At 48.1% G+C, this 24,499-nt stretch overlaps 1 protein-coding gene across 15 annotated transcripts in view; it reads left to right on the forward strand.

The window, feature by feature from the left end:
• The window catches only part of MEGF11 (multiple EGF like domains 11), a 358,471-nt gene that overhangs the window by 253,705 nt on the left and 80,267 nt on the right, over nt 1-24,499 (forward strand). The window lies entirely within an intron of this gene.

Consider the following 24,499-nt stretch of genomic DNA (forward strand, 5'->3'; position numbering starts at 1 on the left):
ATTCAGGTTTTGTTATTTCATGGGTTCTGGAACAGGCAATATTCTTAGGTAGAGGCAGCATGACTTAGTAGAAAGAGCACTGGACTTGGAGTCCAGGGATCTGGTTTATGGCCCCTGTGACTCTTTTACCTTGGGCAAGTCTCTGTCCCTCCCTGAATAAGAGCATCCTGATCTATAAAAGGAGGGAGTTTGGGGCACCTGGGTGGCTCATCCTGTTAAGTGCCTGACTTTTGATTTTGGCTCAGGTCATGATCTCACAGTTTTATGAGTTTTAGCCCCACGCCGGGCTCTGCCCGCTGACTGTGCAGAGCCTGCTTGGGATCCTCTGTCTCCTCTCTCTGCCCCTCCCCTACTCACACTCTCTCTGTCTCAAAATAACTAACTTTATAAAGAAAAGAAAAAAGAAGGGAGTTATACCATACTGTAAGTCCTGTGGGTCAGGAATCATGTGTGTGTGTGTGTGTGTGTGTCTATGTGTGACTATATTTTCCTAAGATTGTCCCAAGTATGGGCTTGGCTCTTACTTGATGCTGAACTTTGCATATGTGTCATGCTAATAATGCCACATGTCAACTCTACCATTAGTGTGAGGAGCTAGCCAGGGCTGGCAGAATACCTGGTGACTCACCTGTGCCGACCTATGAGTCTTCCTAACTTAACTCACTCAGTGCTGGCACCATGGACCCCTCAGCCCCAGGCAGGTCAGCAGTGTGAAGCCACATGAATCAGAACATGAATGAGGCTTAACTGATAGCGCCTGAGCCAAGAGAGAAAGAATTCAATCCGGGATAGTAGGAGGGTTGTAGTGAAATGCAGCCCCTGGGGTGAAGGAGAATGAGGCGTTTGTGTTTGCTCCTAAGGTTGAATCAGCAGGCTCAAGGTCCCCTGCTTCCTGGGAAAAGCATGAAGGTCCCTTTCCCATTGTGTGTGCACATGTACAGATCCTACTTTCTTGAACACTGGCTAGGCTGCCAGTGGGGAGCTGTCCTTGGCTCTCTCCCAGCCCTAGAGCCCACCTCTCTGTGCTTACCATTCTGGCCTTTAGAAAGGACTTTTATATACAGGTTACTTAATGTCATTCAGATATCTTATTCATGGAATATAGACTGGAACAAAAAGCAGAGTGACAACAGCAATTTATTTTCCTGTCGAGGATGCCAGCAGTGGGGAGGAAGCCAGGCCAGAACCAGAGAGCTCAGCAAAACACCAAGATTTTGAATTCAAAACCCAGTCTCTGGGGCCCACTGTGTCTAAATCATTCCCGCTTTGGGGTTTGACCACAGGTGGAGGAGAGAAGGGACTGAGATGCTTGGCCCTTTCAATCAGAGAATGAAATGGAAATGAAAGTTGTTGGCTTAGCTCCCTCAGAGAACTCTAGGCCAGAATTGCTTTCGCTCTGTGGGCTCAGAGAACTCAGGGAGAAGCCCAGTGCTTGAGTATGTTGTATGTTGTAGCTGGCAGGGACCAACTCCCATCCTTCACTTTAGAGATGTGGAAGCTGAGGTCATGTGGTTGAGTAGGGTAGAGCAGAAACTGGAAACCCATCTCTTGACTTTCAGCTTAGCATGTCTCCTCTGCCCCATCTTCCTCCCCCTTTCCACTTCTCACAATGATAACAAAATGCCAGTGGCTGTGTGATTCTTCTCTTCATTCTTATCCAGCTTATAAGGTCAAGCCCTGTTGTCTCCATTTTATAGGTGATTAATACAGAGGCCCCCAAAGGATGAATACAAACCATCATACAGTGCTACAGGTTAGCAAGCCCTTTGTCATCCAAGACTTCATTTTACTATTATAACCATCCTTGTGGGTAGGCTTCAATATACCCATTTTCCACCAGACGAAACTGAGGGTTGGAGAAGTAAAATGACTTTCCCAAGGTGACACAGCTAGTCAGTGGGTACATTGGACTTGAGTCCAGCTGCTTTCCACTATGTGAATAGGTTAATGGCAGAGAGCCAGGACTAGAATGTGGGCCCTGACATTCCGACCTCAAACCCTTTTTGTTGTCCCAGGAAGACACCATTTCCCTACCCATTGAGGCTGCCCCTCAGCTCAGTCAGTACAAATAACACCACATCACTTAGAGGTGCTTCACTACCCACCTCCACTCTAAAATTCTGTGATGCTTGCAAATGTCACCAGACACTATCTGAAAAGGTTTTCATTTACCCACAGGGAAACCAACTGGACAGTTTTTCTCTAAACTTCCTCAAGAGTTTTCTCAGCTTTACTCAACCCCCAACACTCACTGCCTTCCCGCCCTGAGGGATAGTTTACTTCATACTTACTGGAGCAGGAATCATAATATTATTGCCAATTAATAATTATATTGCACTTAAGTGTTTTCACAAGCAAGCATGTTTTCAAGCATTTTATCAGCTGGTGCAATTATCTCCACTTGACAGATAAAGAATCAGAACCTTACTATAGTGAAGGGATTTGCTGTGGGTCACACAGCCTGTCAGTGGCTGATCTAGAACTTATCCCCAAACATGCTGGTTCCCAGTTCTGTGCTGTTCCATATAAGGCTGGGAAAGAACAAGCAACCGCCAGGAGTAGCTGGGGATCAGAGAAGAAATTTCAGGAAAGCAAATACCAGAAACCCCTTTAAGAAGGGCTTGTCCTTGGGGCGCCTGGGTGGCTCAGTCAGTTAAGCGTCTCACTCTTGATTTTGGCTCAGGTCGTGATCTCACGGTTCGTGAGTTCGAGCCCCATGTTGGTGTTCCATGTGAGAGCATTGAGCCTGCTTGGAACTCTCTGCCTCTCTTCTGCTCGTGCATACTTTGTCTTTCTCTCAAAATAAATAAATAAACTTAAGAAAAAAAGAAGGGCTTTTCCCTGTCATTTTGGTCACCAGAATGTCCTGGAAATTGAAGCATTAGTTTGTATCTTAGAGTGACAAGAATGAAAGGAATTGTTCTCATTTCCATGGTCTGTGTTCGGAAGTTTACTGGTGTGGGATTCAGCACCAAGGACAGCACCTCTGCTGGCCCTGTAAGAACAGAGAATTAGAACGAAGAGTCTTCGGAGGTCACAGAGTCCAACCTTCACCCACTATACAAACCGCTTCCATAATATGTAGAGCCCATCTGACCTCTGCTTGAATATCTCCTGCAGTGCGGGATCTTACCACTCCCAAATTCAGTCTTTTCCACTGATATATGGTTTGCCGTTGGAGATGGTGCCTCCTATTGACATGGTAGAAGTCAGGCAAATAGATGGTTACTGCTGAGAAGATCACAAAATTGTTTTTTAAATTATTAAACATTTGTGACATAGAAAAAAATAGAGAAAATAATATGAAAATCACCCACCACCCAGACAGAAAAAAAAAAAAATAAGATTCACTGTATTTGTGTCGTATCTTTTTTAAAAGTTTTTTTTAATGTTTATTTATTTTTGAGAGAGAGAGTGTGAGTGGGGGAGGAGCAGAGAGAGAGGGAGACAGAATCTGAAGTAGGCTCCAGGCTCTAAGGTGTCAGCACAGAGCCCGATGAGGGGCTCAAACTCATGAACCATGAGATCATGACCTGAGCTGAAGTCAGATGCAGGTGCCCCTATGTCATATCTTTTTTAAAGAAAGAAAATGTTACAAAAATATTTGAAGCCCCCTTTGTGCCCTGTCTGAGTGAATTCTTCTCCACCCCTCTCTCTTCAGTGGTTAAGTTAGATCAGAGCCAAAATTGTTCCTGGAGACCTCCTCTCCAACACCTCATTTAGCAGGTAAGGGAACCAAGACTTGGAGGGAAGTCTCTTTTTTTTTTTTTAATTTTAAGTTTGTTTATTTGTTTATTTTGAGAGAGACAGAGATGGTGTGATCAGGGGAGGGGCAGAGAGAGAAGGAGAGAGAGAGAATCCCAAGCAGCCTCCACCAGTGCGGAGCCCAACACGGGTCTCAAACTCATGAAACCGTGAGATAATGACCTGAGCTGAAACCAAGAGTCAGACCTGACTGAGCCACCCAGGCACCCAGGAAGTCTTGACTTAAGATCTCAGTGGCAGCCCTAAGCCCTTTCATGGCCACCATCTTCCCTTGAATTTCATCCTAGTCTTTGCTGTGAGGTGAAACATGGATTAGTATATCCATTTTACAGGTCTTGGGGTCATCCATCTGCCTTTTTAGCTCTCCACCTCAACTCAAAGATATCAAGTCACCCTCTGTTGTATATGGAAATATCAGAGAAATCATAGTTGGAAGCATTTCTTGTCTCACACACTGTGTTCCCTATGAGAAATTTGAGTCATAGTAAATATAACTGAATAATAAGGGAAATCAAATCAACTTGCCTTATGGGGGTTTAGAATGGGTTTGCGTGGAGCAGGACTCTGGGGCAGGAGGAATAGCTTCAGCAAAGTTGAGGCGTACAAAGGCAGACTCTGCTGGGAACCTGAGTGGGAAGGGGTTGGGCAGTGGAAAGACTGGGCCTGGGTGTGGAGGACTTTGAATGCCAGGCCCCCATGCATCTGGACTTGAGCTTCAGATCACTGTGGAGCCATGGAAGGGCTCTACACAGGGCAGTCACCTCACCATATTGGACGTTTAGGAAGGTTACTCTGGAAGTTAGGCAGAGGTGGGATGGAGGAAGATGCTACAAGTTGGCCACTGGTTTGGACCCTTGTTACAATAATCTGTAGCCACCTGATGTTTCTCTTTCTCCTGGTGCTTTTGTGTTATTTGGCAGGTAACAGGCAACTCTCAGGCCCTGATGGCTTATCCTGGGCCAGCTTTACCTCCCACCCTCACTTCAGTCATTCCCAGGGATAGAAAATTTGTCTTCGTGAAACATGAGCTGAACATGGTAAATAAGGGAAACCACCATAACCCACTCTTAAATGGCAGGGAAAAGAACAAAGGGGACTGTTTTACACTCTTCATTTCTAACTCACATCTGTGGTTCAGCTCCAGTTCTGTTGAAGAAGCAGCCCGGGGCCTCTGAAGACCTGCTTCAGGCTCAGCATTGTTCCTAGTTCACCATGTGATCTTGGACAAATCACTTGCCCTTTCTGGGCCTCTGATTCTGCACCTGTGAAAGGGGTACACTGGACTAGCTCATTGTGAAGGTGTTTGCCACGCTCGTAATTTGTAATTACATCCTCCTCTCTTCTTGAGAATCATCTGTGGGATTCTTAACTCGGAAATCTGCAAATAGTCTACTCAGCCCTGATCCTTCATAATCATAACTTCTATAATTTATTCTCCATTTATCATGTGCTTGGCACTGTGCTAAGTTCTATGTTATCACATTTAATTACTACAACTACTCTACTAGGTAGGTGCTGTTATTACTTTCATTTTATAGATGAGGGAGATCGAGATACAGAACATTTTAGTAACTTGCCCAAGGTCACTCTATAGAACCAGAACTTGAACCCAAGTCTGTTAGCCTCACAGCCATGCTCTGAATTCCTATGCCTTAATGCCCAGCCCCAAGCTTAGATCCAGGCCAGTCCCCATAGTAGTGCCTTCCAAGTTCTCCTTGGTCCACATCAAACCACAAGAGAAACACTTGTCTGGGACTCTCCTAGGCTTTGTGAGTGACCAATCCCTGCCCCTTCCCCCACCTGGAGGCTCTGCTGAGGAGCTTGTCTTCTGTTTGCTCATCTTAATAAGATAGTTCTCTCACTAGAGCCTGAGTGATGACAGGTAGCCAGCTAGAACTAACTACAGTGTTAACTTTGCCTTGAAATCCTCCGCAAGCTCCCCAGCTGGAGACAGCCTGAGCCATGAGCTCATTAAGCAACAGAAGCCTGTCTCCCTACAACCTAGATGCAGGCAAGAAAACCCGTAATAGACCTGCTTTTACACTGAGTTGAAAAGAGCTGCGCTCACCCAATCCCCAGCAACTTGCTTTCAGCCCCGAATGCACTCTCCCCTCCCAGTATTCAATTAGCTGCCAATTAGACATCAGGGTTCCCCAGCTCCCTGCCAGCTCCTGACCGGAACAGGAGAGGACCACAGAGCTCTCAGCCCAGGTTCAAAGGCATTTTGATTGTGTGCCTGAGTTTATCCCATCCCTTCACTTGGGCCTGGCTGCCTTTGAAAGTGAGATGTTTTAAAAGGAAAAGGAAAGAAAACCTCCACATGCCGGGGATGCCCACTGGGACCCCCTTTGGTTCAAACATCCAGTTCAGAGGGCTTCCTGACTACCCTCCCACACATCTCCCAGCACATCCTGGCCTCGGGTAGCCTCACCTAGTCCTCCCACCCCACCTTTTTGGATCCCAACCATGGCAGGAAGGGAGATGAGAGAGAAAGATGGGTAGGGCAGGGGAAAATTGGGTGAGAGTGTGGAGAGAGGTAGCAAAGATGGAAATCAAGACAGGTAGAGAGAGGTAGAGGGATATCAGGACAGCTGCTGAGCCTATCCTAGAGGGACACCGAGATACAGAATGAGGGCCACCTTTGCTGTCTTTCAGTTTCCAGGGTATTTGATCCCTTCTCTTATGAGCTCTCTGAGGCCAAATTTCTGACCCCAAGCCCCAACTCCAACCCTGACAAAGGTAGAGAAACTAGATGCTCCTACTAGCTCTCCCACCCTGTGGTCTCCCTATACACCTACTACCCTCACCCTCCACATTCCTGCCTCCGGGTCCTTGCCTGTGCTGTTCTTTCAAACCTCCTGACTCTTCTCCTTGATGCCTGAGTCCACTCTTCCTCCCGGCAAAGCAAGTCCCTCATTCTCCTGAAAGCCTTCCCAGCCCTGGAGACCACTCCTTTTCTGCACCTTATATTTGTAGTGTGCCTTCACTCTGCCTGGGCCTTAGCTCCTTGGCTTTTAATGAAATTCCTCCTTTGTCTTTTTTTCTAAGTTTATTTATTTATTTTGAGAGAGAATCCCAAGCGGGCTCCATGCTGTCAGGAGCCCATCCTTTGTCTTTTTCATGTGTCATTGTCCCACCCCTATCCCCATCCAGGTCTTGAGGGTCCCAGGGCAGGAGCCCTGGCCAGCTTTTTATCCCCAGCCCCTCTAGCCATGTCTTAGGTAGATTTGTTGATGAATTAGTCATTGAATCGATAAACATGAATATTGAGCGCCTAATGTGTACCAGACAGTGCTTTAGGCATGGTGCACACTGCAGGGAGCAAAACAGACTTGGTCCCTCGCAACAGATGCTCCTGATTCCCCAGGCTGCTCAGGGTGCATTTCCCCACACCAGAGGGTGCCTGTGACAAACTTCCATGAGCGGAGGTGCCAGAGAGCAAATGCCCACCCCAACAGCCTCAACCAGCACCAGGACCAGGAGGTTAATGGATAAACACCCTGCCCTGCCTTCGTTGCTTCTTGGCTGGGGTCCTCTAAGCCCTGTTCTCTGTCACCTCCCAGAGGTGCTGGTGGCACTTCATCTCCGCCCCCTCCCCCCTACCCCTTCCCCATGGAATCACCTCAAGGTCTGCTTCTGGGGAACCTCCAACCAAGTCCTTTCCCAGAGGAGTTTTAAGCCAGGCGATGACAATAATGACCCATTATTAATGACCCTAATAATTCAGCTACCTAATGAGTTTGCCCTTGCACATAGCATGATGCCTTGATCACTGGCTTTATTTATGCATTTATTTATCTCCACGTTTTCTCAAAGGGTTTGTTGAGTAGTATCGAGCACCTCCTATTTGTGAGTCTTGAATAAGGTATGTCTGCACCATATCCTGGACACAGCCCTCTAAAGGCATGGATGAGCCCCTTTCTATAGTGAAGATGAGGAAGCCCAGCTTCAAGGAATAACATAGCTTGTCTGACATGGCACAGGTGAGAAGAGGGAACAGTGGGATTCGAACCCAGCTCTGTAGGATTCCAAAGTCCAGGGGCCTGATGGGTAAGCACCCACCTCAATGTGAGGCAAATAAGCAGTAAACACAATGAATTTAGAATGAGGTGGGGAGTAGGAAGTTTCCCAGAAACCTTCTCTAGGGAGGAACATTTAATTGGAGCCTTAATGGATAAGAGAGTTTCAGGAGGTGAAGAAGCCCCACCCCTGTGTGGGGTCTGCAGGGCCTGAGGAAATGACTATCATGTGGAGGACAAGTTTAGGTGCTCTGGAGGAGACTGAGCACCCCCCAAGACAGAATGAGGGGTGCTAAGGACCTGAGACACTTTTGCTAAGTTAAGCTCATTAGATTCTCTCTGAAGTCCTAGGCCCCTAGGAGCTCAAGGGATGTTCCAGAAGCATAGAATGTGGATATCCTGCTTAATGAAGCTTCTTGCTGCTCCCTGCTGTGGGCCACGCCTGTGGTCATCAGAAATCCTAAGGGTCATTAACCCCGTCTCCTTTGCTCATGTGCTGGCCATGTTCCTTGCCAGACAGCTGACTGGGAAATCAGCTCCCAGAGTGGCCCTGGCCTCTCCTGCAACCCTGGGCCTCCTCCTCACGGTCTTCAGCTGCACGGGGGGGGGGGACCCATCCCCAACCCCCCTCTCCAACTTCTGGCAAACACAGCACCCGCAGTTAGTGATGGGTGAGACACGCTTCGAGAGTCCCTGCTTGGCACCCAGAGATATAAATAACAATAAGGGGAACTATATTTAGCACGGCCTCCGCCCCTCCTGGGGGAAAAGGGGGATATAATTTATGAGATCTCAGCTTGTGTACAACTGTCAGCACATTTTCTGAATCACCTGGATGCAAATGTACTGAGCTGCCCTGACCGATTCTCCTCCCTATTCTTCCCCCTCCCCAGCTGTCTCCTGCCTGGCACAGGGGTGGGTGGGTGGGGCATCTCATTGGCAACAGGCAGTGCTCTGAGCAAATCTCTCTTTCCCCCTCTCCCTCTTCCCCGCCCTCTCCCTCTCCTCCTTCCGCTCCCCTTTCCCCCTCCCCCCCCCTTCCCTTCTAAGCCGGGAAAGTCCTAGCCTACCCAGGATGGTAATGGGATGCAAAGGGACCATGTCCCTCCTGGTCCAGGGTTGTGATTCCTGCTCACAGGGAAGTCCTGCTTTATTACTTCATTGAGTCATGATAGAACGCTTCAGGAGTTTCCCATTGTTCTTAAAATCCCAGCTCCCTGCCATGGCCACATGTGACCTGGCCCCCTTGACCTCAGCTAGAGCCCTTTCCCTCTATGATTGCTCTCATGCTGTCCCAGCTGTGCAGCACCCCCATCGGTGCATTGACTCTGCCCAGCCTTTCCCCACCTCAGGACATTTGTCCACACTCTTGCTTTTACCTGGAAGGCTTTTACCTCCTGTTCCTCCTGCAACTGCCTCCTTCGCATCTTTCAGCTCTCAGCATAAATGACACCTCAGAGAGGCCTTCTTTGATCTCCCAACTGAAAGGAAGCCCCTCCCTTTGTTTACCATCAAGCCCTTATTTGGACCTTCATACCCTTACTGCAGCTTATTATTAATCCATTCACTTGTTCAGCAAGTATTTATTGAGCATGTACCACAGATCAGACACTGTTCTAGGAACTGGGGATACAACAGTCAATAAGACAAAGCCCTGCCCTCATGAGGCTGACATTCTGGAGGGAGTCCCAGATAATTAAAAAAAAGAAGAAAATAAATATATGATGCAGTGACTATATAATATCAGATCAAATAAGTTCTAGAAAAAAGAGAAAGCCAGGGCAGTTGGGGAGAGAGCTTAGAAATGAGGAAGTGCCATTTGAGCAAAGGCCAAAACAGAGGCCTTATTTGCTTATTGTCTCTCTATGCTGCTGGACCGGCAACTCCGGGAAGGTTCTATGGGTGTTCTGTTCCCCACTTGATCCCCAGTGTCTGGCACATAGTAGGCATTCGATAAAGTTTTATGGGGTGAATGAACAAATGGATGGCTCACCAGACCTACTGCAGCACAAGTGTCTTTTCCTGCTTTCATCCTTAGAGATCCCAGGAGCAGCCAGTCCCTGTCCTTGATTATAGCTCTCAATAGACGGGAAGGCCATTTGTCATTTGCCCTCAGGCCTCCTCTCTCCAGGGAAACCAGAGGTCCTTGCCCAGTGGTGATGAATAGAGTGTCCTCTGACTGGCAGGCCCAACTGGGAGTTGCCCTCAGTCTTTCCCTATAACAGGGACAAATGGACGATGACACAAATGACGTAAATACCAAGACAGGGGTGGGCAGGAGACTCCAAACATCAAAGAGCCATGGCTTGCTGCTGATAGGTAGGCTGTGTTAAATGACCCCACTCGGGAAGCATTGCTGGGGAGAATGGCTGGGTGGGATTGGAGCCTGAAGACCTGGAGTCTTGAATTCTCCTGCTAACTAGACCAGTGGCCTTGGGCAAGCTGCTTCGCTTCTGGGACTCAGTTAATCCGTCTGAGCAATGGGAATGCCAGTCTTTGCTTTGATGACCTATAAGCATAGAGGTAATTTGGAAGGTCAAAAGTATACAGATAAACAGGGTTATTCCAAACAGCAAATTAGTTGCACAGAGACTTGGAAGCATGGTTGTATAAAGGGAGGCAAACCTGAATTCGTTGTTCTTGTTTTGAAAATTCTATTTATGCCTGTAATCCAGTGAGTGTCCATGGGCGGAAATTCAGAGCACAGACCTGTGCTCCAAGATTCAACACTTTGCTTCCTCCCTTGGGTTTGCTGCTGTCCACGTTCCTGGGTCTTTGTCTCTTATAGTTCCTCGAAGTGACTCAGAGAGCTCAGCATGCCTGAAATGGAAGGAACCTTGGGGATCATCTAGTTCTCCTCTCTTGATTTTACAATGGGGAACGTAGAGGTCCAAAGAGGAGATGTGATCTGCCTAAAGCCACACAGAATCTCAGCAGAGGGGCCTGGACTGGAACGTAGTGTCCATAACTCCCAGATGGGGCCAGAGACAGGAAGGGATTGGAGAGTAGCACTTCCTCACAACTGTGGCAACTCTGGATGCTCTGCTTCCACAGGGTATTGTCTTTCTGTCTCTGTTTCCTTATCTGAAAATGGGGTTTAAACAAGATACTAATTGCAGAGAGCTCAGACAGTGCTTCACCTGCAACAGGGCTCGCTGCATGTTGGGTAGAACAGCATGGGTGTTCTGTTCCCCATGATAGAACAGCAGGCACCAATGCAACCACACGGCCTTTCTGATCAGTGGCTGTTAGTATTCTCGGTGTCCTCCTTGGTTACCTTCATCATTCCCAAGTTCCTGTTTTTTTTAGGCAGCTCCACAGCCTCTTGGGGTCCACAGGACTTCCCAAAGGAGATGGAAAGGACAGAAATCTCACGCAGCCAGATCTCTAGTAAAGCCAGCTTAACCCTGCCGTGGCTTGCTCCTCATCCGTCCTCTAAGCTGTGTGCTGGCCCGGTGCCACTCGGGGCGGTCCAGGAGTTGTTACTGAAATAAGTAAGAATTGCAATGAGTAAGAAACTGAGAGTAAGTGTTTAAAAACGTATAGCACTGTTGACATCGCTGTGACAGCCAGGCCCATGGTTGATGGACCGCTCTGCTGAACAGGGCATAGTCTGAGTGCTGTCACGGTGAGTGCACATGGTATGGTACAAGTCATGCTCAGTAAGGCCCGCGCGTCTCTGATGGATTGGAAAACTGATAAAACAAAGCAAACAAGGCTGGTCCTTCCCTTTGAGAAGCAGTGGTCTGGTCTTCCTTCAATGAAACAAACTCATCAGCCTGCTTCTCAGGGCCTCTGCTGTCAGGGCTATGTTCACCTGTCCTTTCCAGATGGCTCTCTACCCTGAAGTCTCCTTCCCTTGGCCTTTGCTGTCCTTCTAGGTCCTAAATCAGATCCCACTTCTTCCATGAGGCCTTCCTGGGCAGGTTAACCCCTCCCCAACCACACCCCCAAGCCTCCCAACTGTGCTGTCCCCTCCAGCAAGTGCTACAGCCTGTGAACCTGACTTTGATCACTCCGTGGCCCCTGGGGATGGACCAGGCCCTTTGTAAGCCCCCACCCCCCCACCCCCAGCTAGACCTTACATCTAACTGGTTTTCAATAAATGTCAGCCCAGCTAATGCAAAGCCCAGGGTAAACCAGTCAGCCCTAGGTACTATCTTTTCCAGAATAAAAAGTGGCTCAGATGTGAATCTTTTTCACTAGGATGATTGCTGTGTAAGCCCTGCAGGACAGTTAGAGGAGCCAGGGCGTCTGCTGGTGAAAACAGCCTTCTGCCAGGCCTCTGGGTGTGCCATTACCTCCCAGGATGAGTAGCTGGGGTGGAGGTTTCTAGTCCGTCCTGCCTCTGGCCCACAGCCTTCTGACTTTCAACATGTCTCTCCAGGCTGCCCGGGCCCAGACTACCTCAATTTGCTTTACCTCTCCCTGGTGCCTGTGAACCGCTAATGAGCTACCGGAACAGCCCCAGTACATCCCCCCAGCCTCAATCTCTTCTCCCCCTTTCCACCTGATGAGAAAGACCCCCTTTCCCATCATGAATAGGGCAACAGGTGAGCCAGGCCTTGGTTCAAAAGTGGTTTGTGGGCCCACAAGGGAGCCAGGCCTCTGCACGGCTTTTACTGCCTCTCTTTCTGCTTCCTATGTATTCCCTGGGGTGGGGGTGGGGGCTGGCCACAGGGCCAGAAAGGAAGTTCCTTAAAGACAGAGACCTTGAGCACCACTCCGGCTGCTTCCCCGGGAGCATCCCTGGCTGCTCAGAAGTGAGCAGAAGAGCAAAAAGAAATTACTTGAGATTGCAGCAAGAAGTTTCTCAGACCTATGGAAGAACTTTCTGACCATGAGAGGAATTAAACACAGACTTTGCAAGGCAAAGAGGATCTTAGACCTTGGTTTTTTACCTCCCTTCACCAACCTTTAGCTTCTTAATCCTTTGTCCTTATATGAAAACCCAGCAAGGCACTCAGCAGCTCTGAAGCTGTGGAAATAGAGGGTCCAGAGCCCTTTTCATGGCCCCAACCCCTACGCTACACATGCACACGGAGGACCCCTTTGGCCTCCGTGGGTCGCAGCTTGGCACCCACTCATCTGGACTGATCCTGTGTCCTTGCCAAGGGAGATGCTGAGGCCTGGAAGGGTGGTACCTTACTTACCCACTGTGACAGCCAGAGAGAGGCTCTGTCTACCAGCCCAGACTTCACTGTTTGGAGGAAATGGAATGACATGGAATGATGGGAAAATGGTAGACAAGGTCGTGGAATGAGTTCACTTCTCCTGGGAAACCAGCCTGGACCCCATTCCCGCTTTCCTGCTCCAACTGTGTCCTTTCCCGCTCCAACTGTGAGTTCGTTTCCCTCAGAGCCCGTACCTGGGGCTCCCATTCCACACGCTGGATCTTCACCAAATTCCCTTTGATCCCCAACAGCTCCCCTCCCATCCCCAGCCCAGATTTTCCTCAGAGCTTTGAAAACCAGATGAGGGGCGGGCCATGCTAGGGAGGGTGCAGGGCCAAAGCGGTGGTCCCCCAGCAGGTCTGTGGTGCCTTTGCCGGCTGCCTTTGAAAGCTCCTCCAAAGAGGTAATTCCTTTGTGCACAGACATGATTTATGAGGCTTTCTAGGCAAATTGTGGAGATAAATGGTCTTTGGGGCTGGGAAGCTTCAAAGGCAGTGATGCAGACCGATCAGAGGGAGCCAGGCAGCTAGGAGCTGGGCCTCATTAAAAGCCTGTGGAGGTGGAGCGGGGGGTAGGTTTTAAGTAGAGCTGAGGACAGACCAGCTCTGAGCTGCCCCTGGATCCATTTGGGGGCAGCCCCCAGCTTACCTCTCACCCTGGGACTCGCGGACCCCATCGCGGAAATGGATGAGCCAGAAGTGCTGAAGTCACAGGTACATTTATCCCAGAGGGCGGGGAGGCAGGGCGGTGCGTGCATTCCAACTTGGGCTTTGGAAGAGAAGCGACTGGCATTGGCAGGAGCCCATGGAGTCCACACCAGCCTCTCTGCTAAGCACGGCCTAGAGAGCTCACGTGGGTCCTGAGTCTCCCCCTTTCCCACCTGTCACCAGTGACCTGGACAGCTCCCTGCCTCTCGGGTCTGAAGACCTGCTTCTGTACAAGGCGGGCACAGGTGTAAAGGAACTCCAATGTCCCAGCTCTGCCGTGCCTCACATCAGATATTCTGGGGCCTTGAACTCAAGGCATTATTGTTAAATGTCCCCTTTCAAGAAATGGGGCAGGGGGTCACTCTGGCTGTGAGGTCATGTGCTAGTCACCTAACCATGCCTAACCTTCATTCCATCCTCTGTAAAATGGGGATAATGATAGCTACCCTGAGGAGTTGTGGCTCGAAATGAACAAATTAGGCACTACAAACTACCTAATGCCTAGTTTTCTTTCTCATCACCCTGTCCACGTAATATGGTGGCATTCTGTATCCATAGCAGTCCCTGCGAAGTTGATAAATTTGACTTTTATACCTTCCCATCTCCTCTCTCCAAAAGCAGATACACACACATGCACACACACACACACACCCTTCCTAATCTGGCTCCGGGGTCTTCTAATTGCCTCCCAGATATTAACAGATAACTGGGATATTAATGTCTAATAATGTGTTGTGACTGTCACACACTCCTACACAAACATGGATGACGAGCATTCTTCTAGGGGATCCCTGCAGACCCTGAGGAGTGCAGTCCTAACGGTGGGATGCCAGGCAGACTTGGTGACATCTTGGAGCAAGGACCCAGTCCTGGCTTCCAGATGCATCTATCCACAGAGAGATTCAGGGCCCTGGCAGAATGGAGTTACTGAGTCTCTCGACTCCCTCCTGGTGTTTTGATGGCATGATGATATCTGGTTGAAATGTGCTTGGTTGCCCAGAACTGTCGTCGAGGCTGTGGTGTTGGAGATGAGGAAGGTAAATGGGCTGAAGTGACAGCCTTTGCTCGGGGCATTTTAATGTACCTTCTGGCTTCGTTCCCTCCTCCTGCCCGGCTACCTCAAGACCCTTCTGGGTCTCCTGACCCCTGCCCTGACAGTGGGGCACCTTGCCCAGTTGTAGCTCCCCCAGCACAGCTCGCCCAGCATCTGCTAGTAACTCCATGTTCCAATGGGTCCATGTTTCCTATTTGCTTGTCTGCTTCTCCAACTAACTATGGGCTTCTAGAACATAGTAGGTGCTCAATAATTGTTTGACAAGCAATAAATGAGTCTAACTCCTCTCCCAAAAGCTAGTATGCTGGGATGGTGAGAGCCCTAGATCAATATGGCCACAACTGGTTTCCAATCTAGCTCTTCACTGCATCAGCTGTGTGGGCACAGACAAGGCGCTCAGTCTCTCTGGTCCAGAGTTCCCTGACTGATAAAATGTGTTTAGAGATGACCTCTAAAGCCTAGTAGTAAGACAGGCAGACTCAGACTCTCAACTCTGCCTTTTGCAACCAGGGGTGACTTTGTCCTCCAGGGAACATCTGTCAATATGTGGAGACATTTTTGGTTGTGGCAATCGTGGAGTAGGGTCTGCTACTGGCATCCAGTGGGTAGAGGCCAGGGGTGCTGCTCAGCATCCTACAATGCACAGGACAGCCCCCACAGCAAAGAATTTTCTGGCTCAACGTATCAATTGCGCCAAAGTTGATAAACCCCGGTTTAGTTATTTAATGTCTCGGAACCACAGTTTTCTCAGTTGAGAAATGGGGTAATAATTCCACCTCACATGGTTTGCCTCCGTCTTCTTTGGAACAAGGCAAGGAATAAATAAATGGCACCCGGTTAGAAGAGGAATCAGTGGAATAACACAGGTGGGAAACCCAGCTGACCCATAGTAGGTGTGCAGGGTGAGGGGGTTTTCCTGCATGTGTGTGTTTATCCGTCTGCTCCTATGCCCCGGGAAACAAGCGTGATGTGGAGGTCCACTCTGCATCCCAGGCAGCCACTGTGAGTCCCACCTCCCTTCAGAGGCTGAAGGGAGATACAGATAATGTGGTTAAATAACAGAGTAAGTAACAAGTGTAATAAATAGATCACTAAGAGCTAATGATACATCATTATAATCCTGTGCTGTCAGCATCTTCTGGCTTAGGGACTGTGTCAGGAGATTTGGGTTTTAATCTATGGCACCTTGGTCTATTAATATTTAATTCCAACAATCTAAGTAGTGGAAAGATAGGGAGCTGAGCGATGGCTCAGCTCAGAGCCTGGGTAACCACCTCGAATTTTTCTTGTCTACACAAGGACAAACACACCTCTCACCCCGGTCCCCTCTGGCCTCTTTCTCAAGTGGGGACATTTAGCAGTGGAGCGTAGAACCACACAAAATCAAGGCTGGAAGAGACCCCAGAATTTACCCGCTGGTGTCTTTTAATGAGAGCATCACTGGCATTGGAGAGCATAGTTCTTCATTGTGCGGAACTGTCCCTGTCCCTGATCGTCTGTGACAACCTAATTCCTCCCTCCCCCCTCCCATTTCCAGATGCCCTCTTGGGGAGGGTGACCTACTCCAAGCAAAAACCACTGATCCAAATATGTCATTCTACAGATGAGAAAACACAGGCCCAGAGAGGGGAGGGGGCTGCCCAAGACTGCACAGCGCTGGCTGTGACTCAGCCTCAGTGGGCCCCCAAAATTGCAGCTCGGGCCCGAAAAGAGTGGAGGCGCTCAGCCTCCGAGAATTTGCCTGTGCTTTTATTAGGGCAAGTCAGTTGACAAATGGCCTCGCTCACTGGCAAGTCACTTTATTTATCAGCTGGAATGGTTTGGGGCTGCTCCAGCCCCATCTCTGCCTGTGTGCCCGCTGCTTTGTAAACTCAGGAGCAATTCCGTGTGTCAGCTCTCCCTACATCTTCTTGGGGTGGGCGGGGGCCTGGGGACCACCGGGGAGGTGCTCTGACTCTATCAAGTCTTCCCATTGCTAAATGGTGGGGGGTGTGGAGAGGCCTCGGCCCGGGCTCTCGTACAGGCCAGGGCAACTCAGGGTCAGTGGATCCCAGGTTTGTTTCTAACGCTTGACCTTCACTTCAGTGGGCAGTCTTCCTCCGTGCTGAGTCTCAGGGTTCCCATCTGTGGAATGGGAAGAACCAAGCATCTGCTCCACTCCACCTCAGACCCAGCATCCTCCTGCCCATCTCTGAGAGGACCAGTGAGCACTCAGGTCACCGGAAGGATGATAGTCCTTGCCAGCTGTGCTTTTAAAAGGATCTATGCTTGACCCCACCACCCCAGAATAATTCAAATGTCCAGGGGTGAAGCGCAGGCATGAGTGTCTTTTTTAAAACCTCCTGGGGTGGGGCGCCTGGGTGGCTCCGTCGGTTAAGCGTCTGACTTCGGCTCAGGTCACGATCTCGCGGTCCGTGAGTTCGAGCCCCGTGTCGGGCTCTGTGCTGACTGCTCAGAGCCTGGAGCCTGTTTCAGATTCTGTGTCTCCCTCTCTCTCTGCCCCTCCCCTGTTCATGCTCTGTCTCTCTCTGTCTCAAAAATAAATAAACGTTAAAAAAAAAATAAAACCTCCTGGGGTAATGCTAGCATGCAGCCAGGTTGAGAACCACTGGCTGAGGAAGCAAATCCTCAAAAGCAGCTGAGAGAGGGCTCTTCGGTTGCTGGAAAAGCCTTGTCAGCTGGCTGACGGTTCTTCCTGTGCCCAGCTCTGGGCTGGACATGGGGGGAGACTGTGCGCCTCTGGGGGATGGGGTGGCTACAGGCAAGGGCACCCGCCCCCCAGCTCCCCCTGCAGCAACGCATGGACTCTCTAAGGCTAAGGGAAGAGATTGGACACAAGGCACGTAAACCTGCTTGTATATGGCAGTGGTGACAAAAAACAATGGTCAGCCAAGTTATTGTTCCTAAGAGAGAAAGTCAAGGGAGGCATAAAAACATAGCTGTGCCTTTAATAAATGACCTTCAGGGACTCAAAAAGATGTTTGACACCAATGTTTATGACAGCATTTATTACCACAGCCAAAAAGTGGAAACAACCCAAGTGTCCATCAACAGATAAACAAAATGAGGCCTATTTACACAATAAAATACTGTTGAGCCTTAAAAAGGGAAATTCAGGGCACCTGGGTGGCTCAGTCGGTTAAGCGTCCGACTTTTGGTTTGGCTCAGGTCATGATCTCATACTTGTAAGGTTGAGTCCTGCATCAGGCTCAGCGCAGAGCGTGGAGCCTGCGTGGGATTCTCTCTCTCTCTCTCTCTCTCTCTCTCTCTCTCTCTCTGCCCCTCCCCCTCCCCCTCTCACGCACACATGCGTGTGCACACTCTCTCAAGGTAAATTTAAGAAAAATAAAAATGATTAAAATGGCACAAGGTATGTTATGTGTATTTTACACAATATAAAGCGTTCTAAATAAATAATCTTAAGAGAATTATGAGAAATAGGGCCAACCATGGGAAACCCGGGACCTACCACCACCATTCACACGTACGCCAACCCTTGAATGAAGTGCATGTGAAAAATGAGCCTCTTCTTTCTCATCTCCTTGTGAATTATCCAAGGCGGCTGTTTTAGCCCAGGCTGGCTGCCAGTGTCCCGTGTCCCCTCTTCCATCAACACCGGACCACAGTCAGCAGGACAGCAGTGGTTAGGAGCTCAAATGCCCAGTCAGTCCCCAGCTGTGTGACTTTGGACAAGTTACATAACCTCTCTGGGCCTCAGTTTCCTGATCTACAAAATGGAGGCGCACCCCTTGCAGGTGGGTTGTTGTAAGAATTAAATGAGCCAGGAACACATTAGCCCTGGACCCCGAAGTAGGGAGATGTACTGGCTGGGAAAGGGGGGTGAGTGGGCCAGCCTAAGGGAACAGAACAAGCCAGGCCATATGCTAGCTGCCCAGAGAAGATACATCCACTTGAAACATCAGCCAAAGCCAAAAAATAATTAGAAAGGAATGTCTGTGACAGGGAAAAAAAAAAAAGCATGAGGGGGTGACATTCCAAGGCCAAATTGGAAAGAGTTTGTATCTGTGAAAGAATGCAAAATCCTGTTGTAATTTTAATGACTGTAGTTTTTATTCACCTTCAACAGGAAAGATAATTGACTCACTGCAGCTCTGCCTCATTTCTCTGTCATTGCTGGGGAATGAGGTGTTTTGAAGTGGATTTTCTAGATAACTGAAGCTTATCCCTGTGAACCCTAACATTTTTTTTCATTTAATCACTCTGAGGGGAAATTTATATGGAATGGATTACACACTTCCCTGCTCCCTTAATCAGAATATTCTAAATTGAATGTAACCTCTTCCTGTCAACTTGGACTTACAGGGCTATTTGCCCCTAGATTAACGGCTCCATTAATATGGCAAATGCTTTGCTTTTTTAGTCTACAGATGTTTACTGTTTGTTTCCATGGTTTCCTACTGTGATATGAAGCTCTTTCTATGTATTTTTAGGAACTCCATAAAACACACAGACACAAATTTGCACATGTGTGTATACACACGCATGCTGAGAACCCAGATTGTCAGACCTAATGGAACTGTGTTTGCCTGTGCTTCTCTGACACCCTTAATGTGGCATTTTACGGCACCCCATATAGGCTGCCCCGGCATCTCTGTCCCCACTAGATTGTATGTTCCAAGAGGGCAGGACACTTTCTGGCATTACTTGGCGCTTGGCCAATGTTTGTGGAACAGACAAGTGAAACAATGAAAGCACCTAAGTGTTAGGGCATCAGTTAGTGGTAAGTGAATGGCTTTGAATGCCTTCCTGGATGTCTCTTGGACACCTCAAATTCATTGGCCCATCATTCTCTTTCCCCCGACATGTGCTATTCCCCTTGTGTTGCCCATAAAGAATTAGGGTGATTGGCACCAATATCCACCTGGCAGCCGAAGCCAGAGCCGGGTCGACATCCTTCCTCCCTCGTCTTCCTTCTCCAGCACTCTGTCAATCAGCAAGTCCTTGTGGCTTGTACCTCATAAATACAGCTGGAGTCTGTCCCCTTGCCTCCATCCCCAGTGCTACTACCTTAGTCAAGGCCACCACCATCTCTTTCCTACTATATATATATAACAGCCAGTCCCCCTGACCCTGACCCCACTCTTGCTCTGTTTTTCCTGCCCACATATCTATTCTTACCAGAGCAGTCTTTCTACGGCCATACCTAATCATGTCTGTCCCCTACTTGGAACACATCTAGAGTTTCCCGGCTGCCCTTGTGGGAAGTCAACACCCCTGAACATGGCTCACAAAGCCCTTGGACCTGGGATCCTGCCCAGGAATCTTCCCCACCTCTACCTTGCTCTCCCTTAAAGTCTATACTCCAGACACACATACATTTTAAAATGTTCTCTCATGTCATGCTTTTTCCCAGCTCCAAGTTTTTACATACATTATTTCCTCTGCTTGGAACCATTCCCCACGCTCACCCCTCCTTCAGGTCTCTTCTTTGAGGATATAGTCCCTAACCCCTTAGTCTGGATTCAAACCCACCTGCGCCCTTCTATATTGTCCTGAACGACCCTTGCTGTGGCACTTCTGTGAGATACTTTAAATGCCGCTTTAGCATCTCCGTCCCCACTAGACTGTATGCTCTCCAGTTTGGGGTTTGGGTTGTGCCAGAGAGAATGGAGGTCACCTCTGATAAGCAAAGCATAACTACGCCCTGGGATGCACCAAGGACAAACTGGCTTTGGACTCTAGCAGTTTCCTTCAGAGTCAAGGTCCGAGGGCAGTGACTATGACCCTAACAATGAAGGGAATCCCTTGTTCTAGATCCTGGGGCTGTTCCCAGTGATGAGCAGAGAGGAAGTGGCTGGTTTACATGGCATCTCTACCCTTGTGTTCTGCAGCTGCCCCCTTATGCCCAGTGGCCCCCCTGAGTTTCTGTCCACAGAAGCATCCTTCAGAAAGTGTCCCATTTACCAGCAGTGGAGGTTGCTGGAGCCAGACCTGAGCCTGCCCTTGACTAGAACCTTGGGCAATCACTTAACCTCGCTGACCCTTTAGTTTCCCCATCTGTAAAATGAAGAGTAATAAAACCTAATTTACAGGGTTTTAAATGTCACAAGTGAGCATTTAAAACGTGGTTGTCGTTATTATTACAATGGAGTCACATCATACGTACGTTAAATTTATGGGAATTCAACTATGTGTGCTTGGCAACAAAAAGAGATTGAGAAATGGTATAGCAGTTAATTCGGCTAGTCTTTCCACTTGTTGATATATGTCCCAGAGAGAGGGTGACGTGGGAGAAGCTGACTGCTGGATACTCGGTTATTCTCTGTCTTGTGAGCCTCTTCCATTTTGGGTGGAGTTTGTAACTATATCTGGACTTGATTTTTTTTTTTTATTAAGAAATTAGTTTCAGGGGCGCCTGGGTGGCGCAGTCGGTTAAGCGTCCGACTTCAGCCAGGTCACGATCTCGCGGTCCGTGAGTTCGAGCCCCGCGTCAGGCTCTGGGCTGATGGCTCAGAGCCTGGAGCCTGTTTCCGATTCTGTGTCTCCCTCTCTCTCTGCCCCTCCCCCGTTCATGCTCTGTCTCTCTCTGTCCCAAAAATAAATAAAAAACGTTGAAAAAAAAATTTAAAAAGAAATTAGTTTCAGAGGTGCCTGGATGGCTGTCGGTTAAGCGTCTGACTCCGGCTCAGGTCATGATCTCACAGTCTGTGAGTTCGAGCCCCACATCAGGCTCTGTGCTTACACCTCGGAGCCTGGAGCCTGCTTTGGATTCTGCGTCTCCCTCTCTCTGTCCTTCCCCTCTCGAGCTCTGTCTCTCACTCTCTCTCAAAAAAATAAATAAACATTAAAAAATTAAAAAAAATGTTTCCGGTATATAACATAATGATTCCACATTTGTATATATTGTGAAATGATCACCACAGGTCAACATATGTCACCATACATAGTTACATGGTTTTTTTCTTGCCATGGGAACCTTTAAGATCTACTCTTACTAACTTTCACATATTATTAACTATACAATGTTATTAACTCTAGTCACCATGCTGGACATTACATCCCCATGACTTATTTATTTGGTAACTAGAACTTTGTACCTTTTGGCCACCTTCACCCATTTTCCCCACCTCCTACACCCCACCTCTGGTAACCACCAAATAGTTCTTTGCATCTATGAGTCCAGTTATTGTCTGTTTCTTCATTTTTTAGATTCCACATAAATCATATGGTGTTTGTCTTTCTCTGTTTGACTTATTTCATAAGTCTCTGTTTGACTTACCAGCATAATGCCCTCAAGGTCCATCCATGTTGTTACAAATTACAGGATTTCCTTCTTTTTTGTGGCTGGATAACATTCCATTGTTTATATATACCACATCTTCTTTATCCATTTATCTATTAATGGACACTTAAGTTGCTTGCACGTCTTGGCTGTTGTAGATAATGCTGCAGTGAACACGAGGGTGCATATATCTTTTCAAGTTTGTATTTTCATTTCCTTTGGATGAACACCCAGAACTGGAATTGCTGGATCATAGGATAGTTCTATTTTTAATTTGGGAGTGGGGGGACCTCCATACTGTTTTCCACAATGGTTGCACCAGTTTGTATTCCCACCAACAGCGCACGAGGGTTCCCTTCTTTCCACATCTTTGCCAACACTTGTTATTTCTTGTCTTTTGATGCTAGCCGTTCTAACAGGTGTGAGGTAATATCTCATTGTGGTTCTGATTTGCATTTCCCTGATGATTAGTGATGTGTAGCACCTTTTCATGTACCTGTTGGCCCTCTGTATGTCTTCTTTGTAAAAATGACTATTCAGATCCTCTGCCCATTTTTTAATCGGATCGTTTGGGTTTTTTGTTTCATTTTTGTTTGTTTGTTTGTTTGTTTGTTTGCTATTGAGCTGTATGAGTTCTTTATATACTTTGAATATTAACCCCTTGTCAGTTACATGATTTGCACATGTTTTCTCCCATTCAGTAAGTTGCCTTTCATTTTGCTGATGGTTTCCTTTCTTATGCAGAAGCTTTTTAGTTTAATGTAGTCCCACTTGTTTATATTTGGTTTTGTTGCCTTTGCTTTTCGTGTCAAATCCAGAAAATTATCACCTGCGTCAAGGAGATTACCACCTATGTTTTCTTCTAGGAGTTTCATAGTTTCAGGTCTTACATTTCAATCTTTAATCCATTTTGAGTTAATGTTTGTGTATTATGTAAGAGACTGTCCTTTCCCCATTGTATATTCTTGGCTCCTTGGTCATAAATTAACCATATTTTCCTGGGTTTATTTCTGGCCTCTTTGTTCTGTTCCATTGATCCATTGTTTTTATGCCCATATCATACTGTTTTGATTACTATAGCTTTGTAATATAGTTTGGAATCAGGAAGCATGATGCCTCCAGCTGTGTTCTTTGTCAAGATCATTTTGGCTCTTGGACTTGATTTTGCCTCACCGTAGTACCAGGTAGAAAATGTAGGGTGGGGCTTACTCATAAGCTGGCAGCTCAGTTTGTATATGTGAATATTTGGGGCAGAGATGAAGAAGGAATAAAGCAAGACAGGGATTTGGGCCCAGGCTGGTTCCATCTGTTAAAGGATGATGGACAGGCTCCATGACATTGACCATTTGACCTTGATCAGCAAGTGGGAGGTACATCCAGTGGAGTTTGTGGGGCTGATGGAGTGATTCCTCCATCAATGCCTTAGTCCCCAAAGATCCCATGTACTCACTGGCCTCACTAGAACCTTCTGCTCTCGTGCATGCCCAACACTCGAGCGCCACTGCCTCTTTGTTCATACTGAGCCTGCCCCAGTGACACTTTCTCCAGTCACACTCACCTGCCGCCTTCCTTCTCTGAGTGTCTAAACCCTAGAATCACTGGAGCACAAAGATCATCTGATCGGCACCTTGTCTTCAGAAGGTAGGGTGTCCAGCCATTCCAGTTTGGCCAGGACTGAAGGATTTCTCAGAAGGTGGGATTTTAGTGCTGAAACCAGGACACTTGGTCACTCTGATAGGCAGACAAATGAGACTTTAGGAAGTCTTGCCTGATCTCCTTAGCTGGGAGTAGTCTTTTTCTCCATTGAACTTCTCGTAGAACATTATCTGTGCCTGTCTATGGCCATGCTTGAACCCCACATCCACCACACTCCAGGATTCAAGTGAATGAGCCTGTGGTTTGAGGACATCTTGGTATTGCGTGTCCTATCTGCACCAGGGGAAGGTCAGAGGGGGAGGTGGCAGCAGGCTGGGTGACCTACCTGGGGCTCTGCCATTCAGGTCCTTTCCACAGCTGTGAAAGTTTCTGCAAAGCTGGCTCAGATATCATCACTCGTTGAAACATTTAATTACATATAAAGATCTTGAAGGCTGTCTGGCTCCTCCCAGGGAAACATTTCTTTTTCCTGCTCCTTCTGAAGTTGGCTACTTGGAAAGTAAAGAAATTGAACTGAAGATAAAGCAACCCAGGGGCGGGGGGTGGGGGTGTAGGGTGGGTAGACATTGCTGAAAAGGAGAAGCCTCGGAGAGACAGATGGGAAGGGTGACAGGGAGATGGGAGGGGGGTGGGGGGAGAGGGTGCAGGGAGCTAGAAGGCATTCTCACTGGAGAGTGAGGTACCAGAGGTGAGAAAACTAATGAGTTTCAGGAAGAGAGGGAAAGAGAGAGAGATGGGGGCTGGGCTGGGGAGGGACTGAGAAGGGGGAGCGAGTAGTGTCACAGAGAAGAGCGGTAGCAAACCAGAAGAGAAAGCCTGGCTGAGAGGAACAGAGACAACCAACCAAGAAGAATTTAGCAAAGGCAGAGGGAGGTGAATAG

The sequence above is a fragment of the Acinonyx jubatus genome, chromosome B3 (genome assembly GCF_027475565.1).
Source record: "Acinonyx jubatus isolate Ajub_Pintada_27869175 chromosome B3, VMU_Ajub_asm_v1.0, whole genome shotgun sequence".
NCBI classification, from domain to species: Eukaryota; Metazoa; Chordata; class Mammalia; order Carnivora; family Felidae; genus Acinonyx; species Acinonyx jubatus.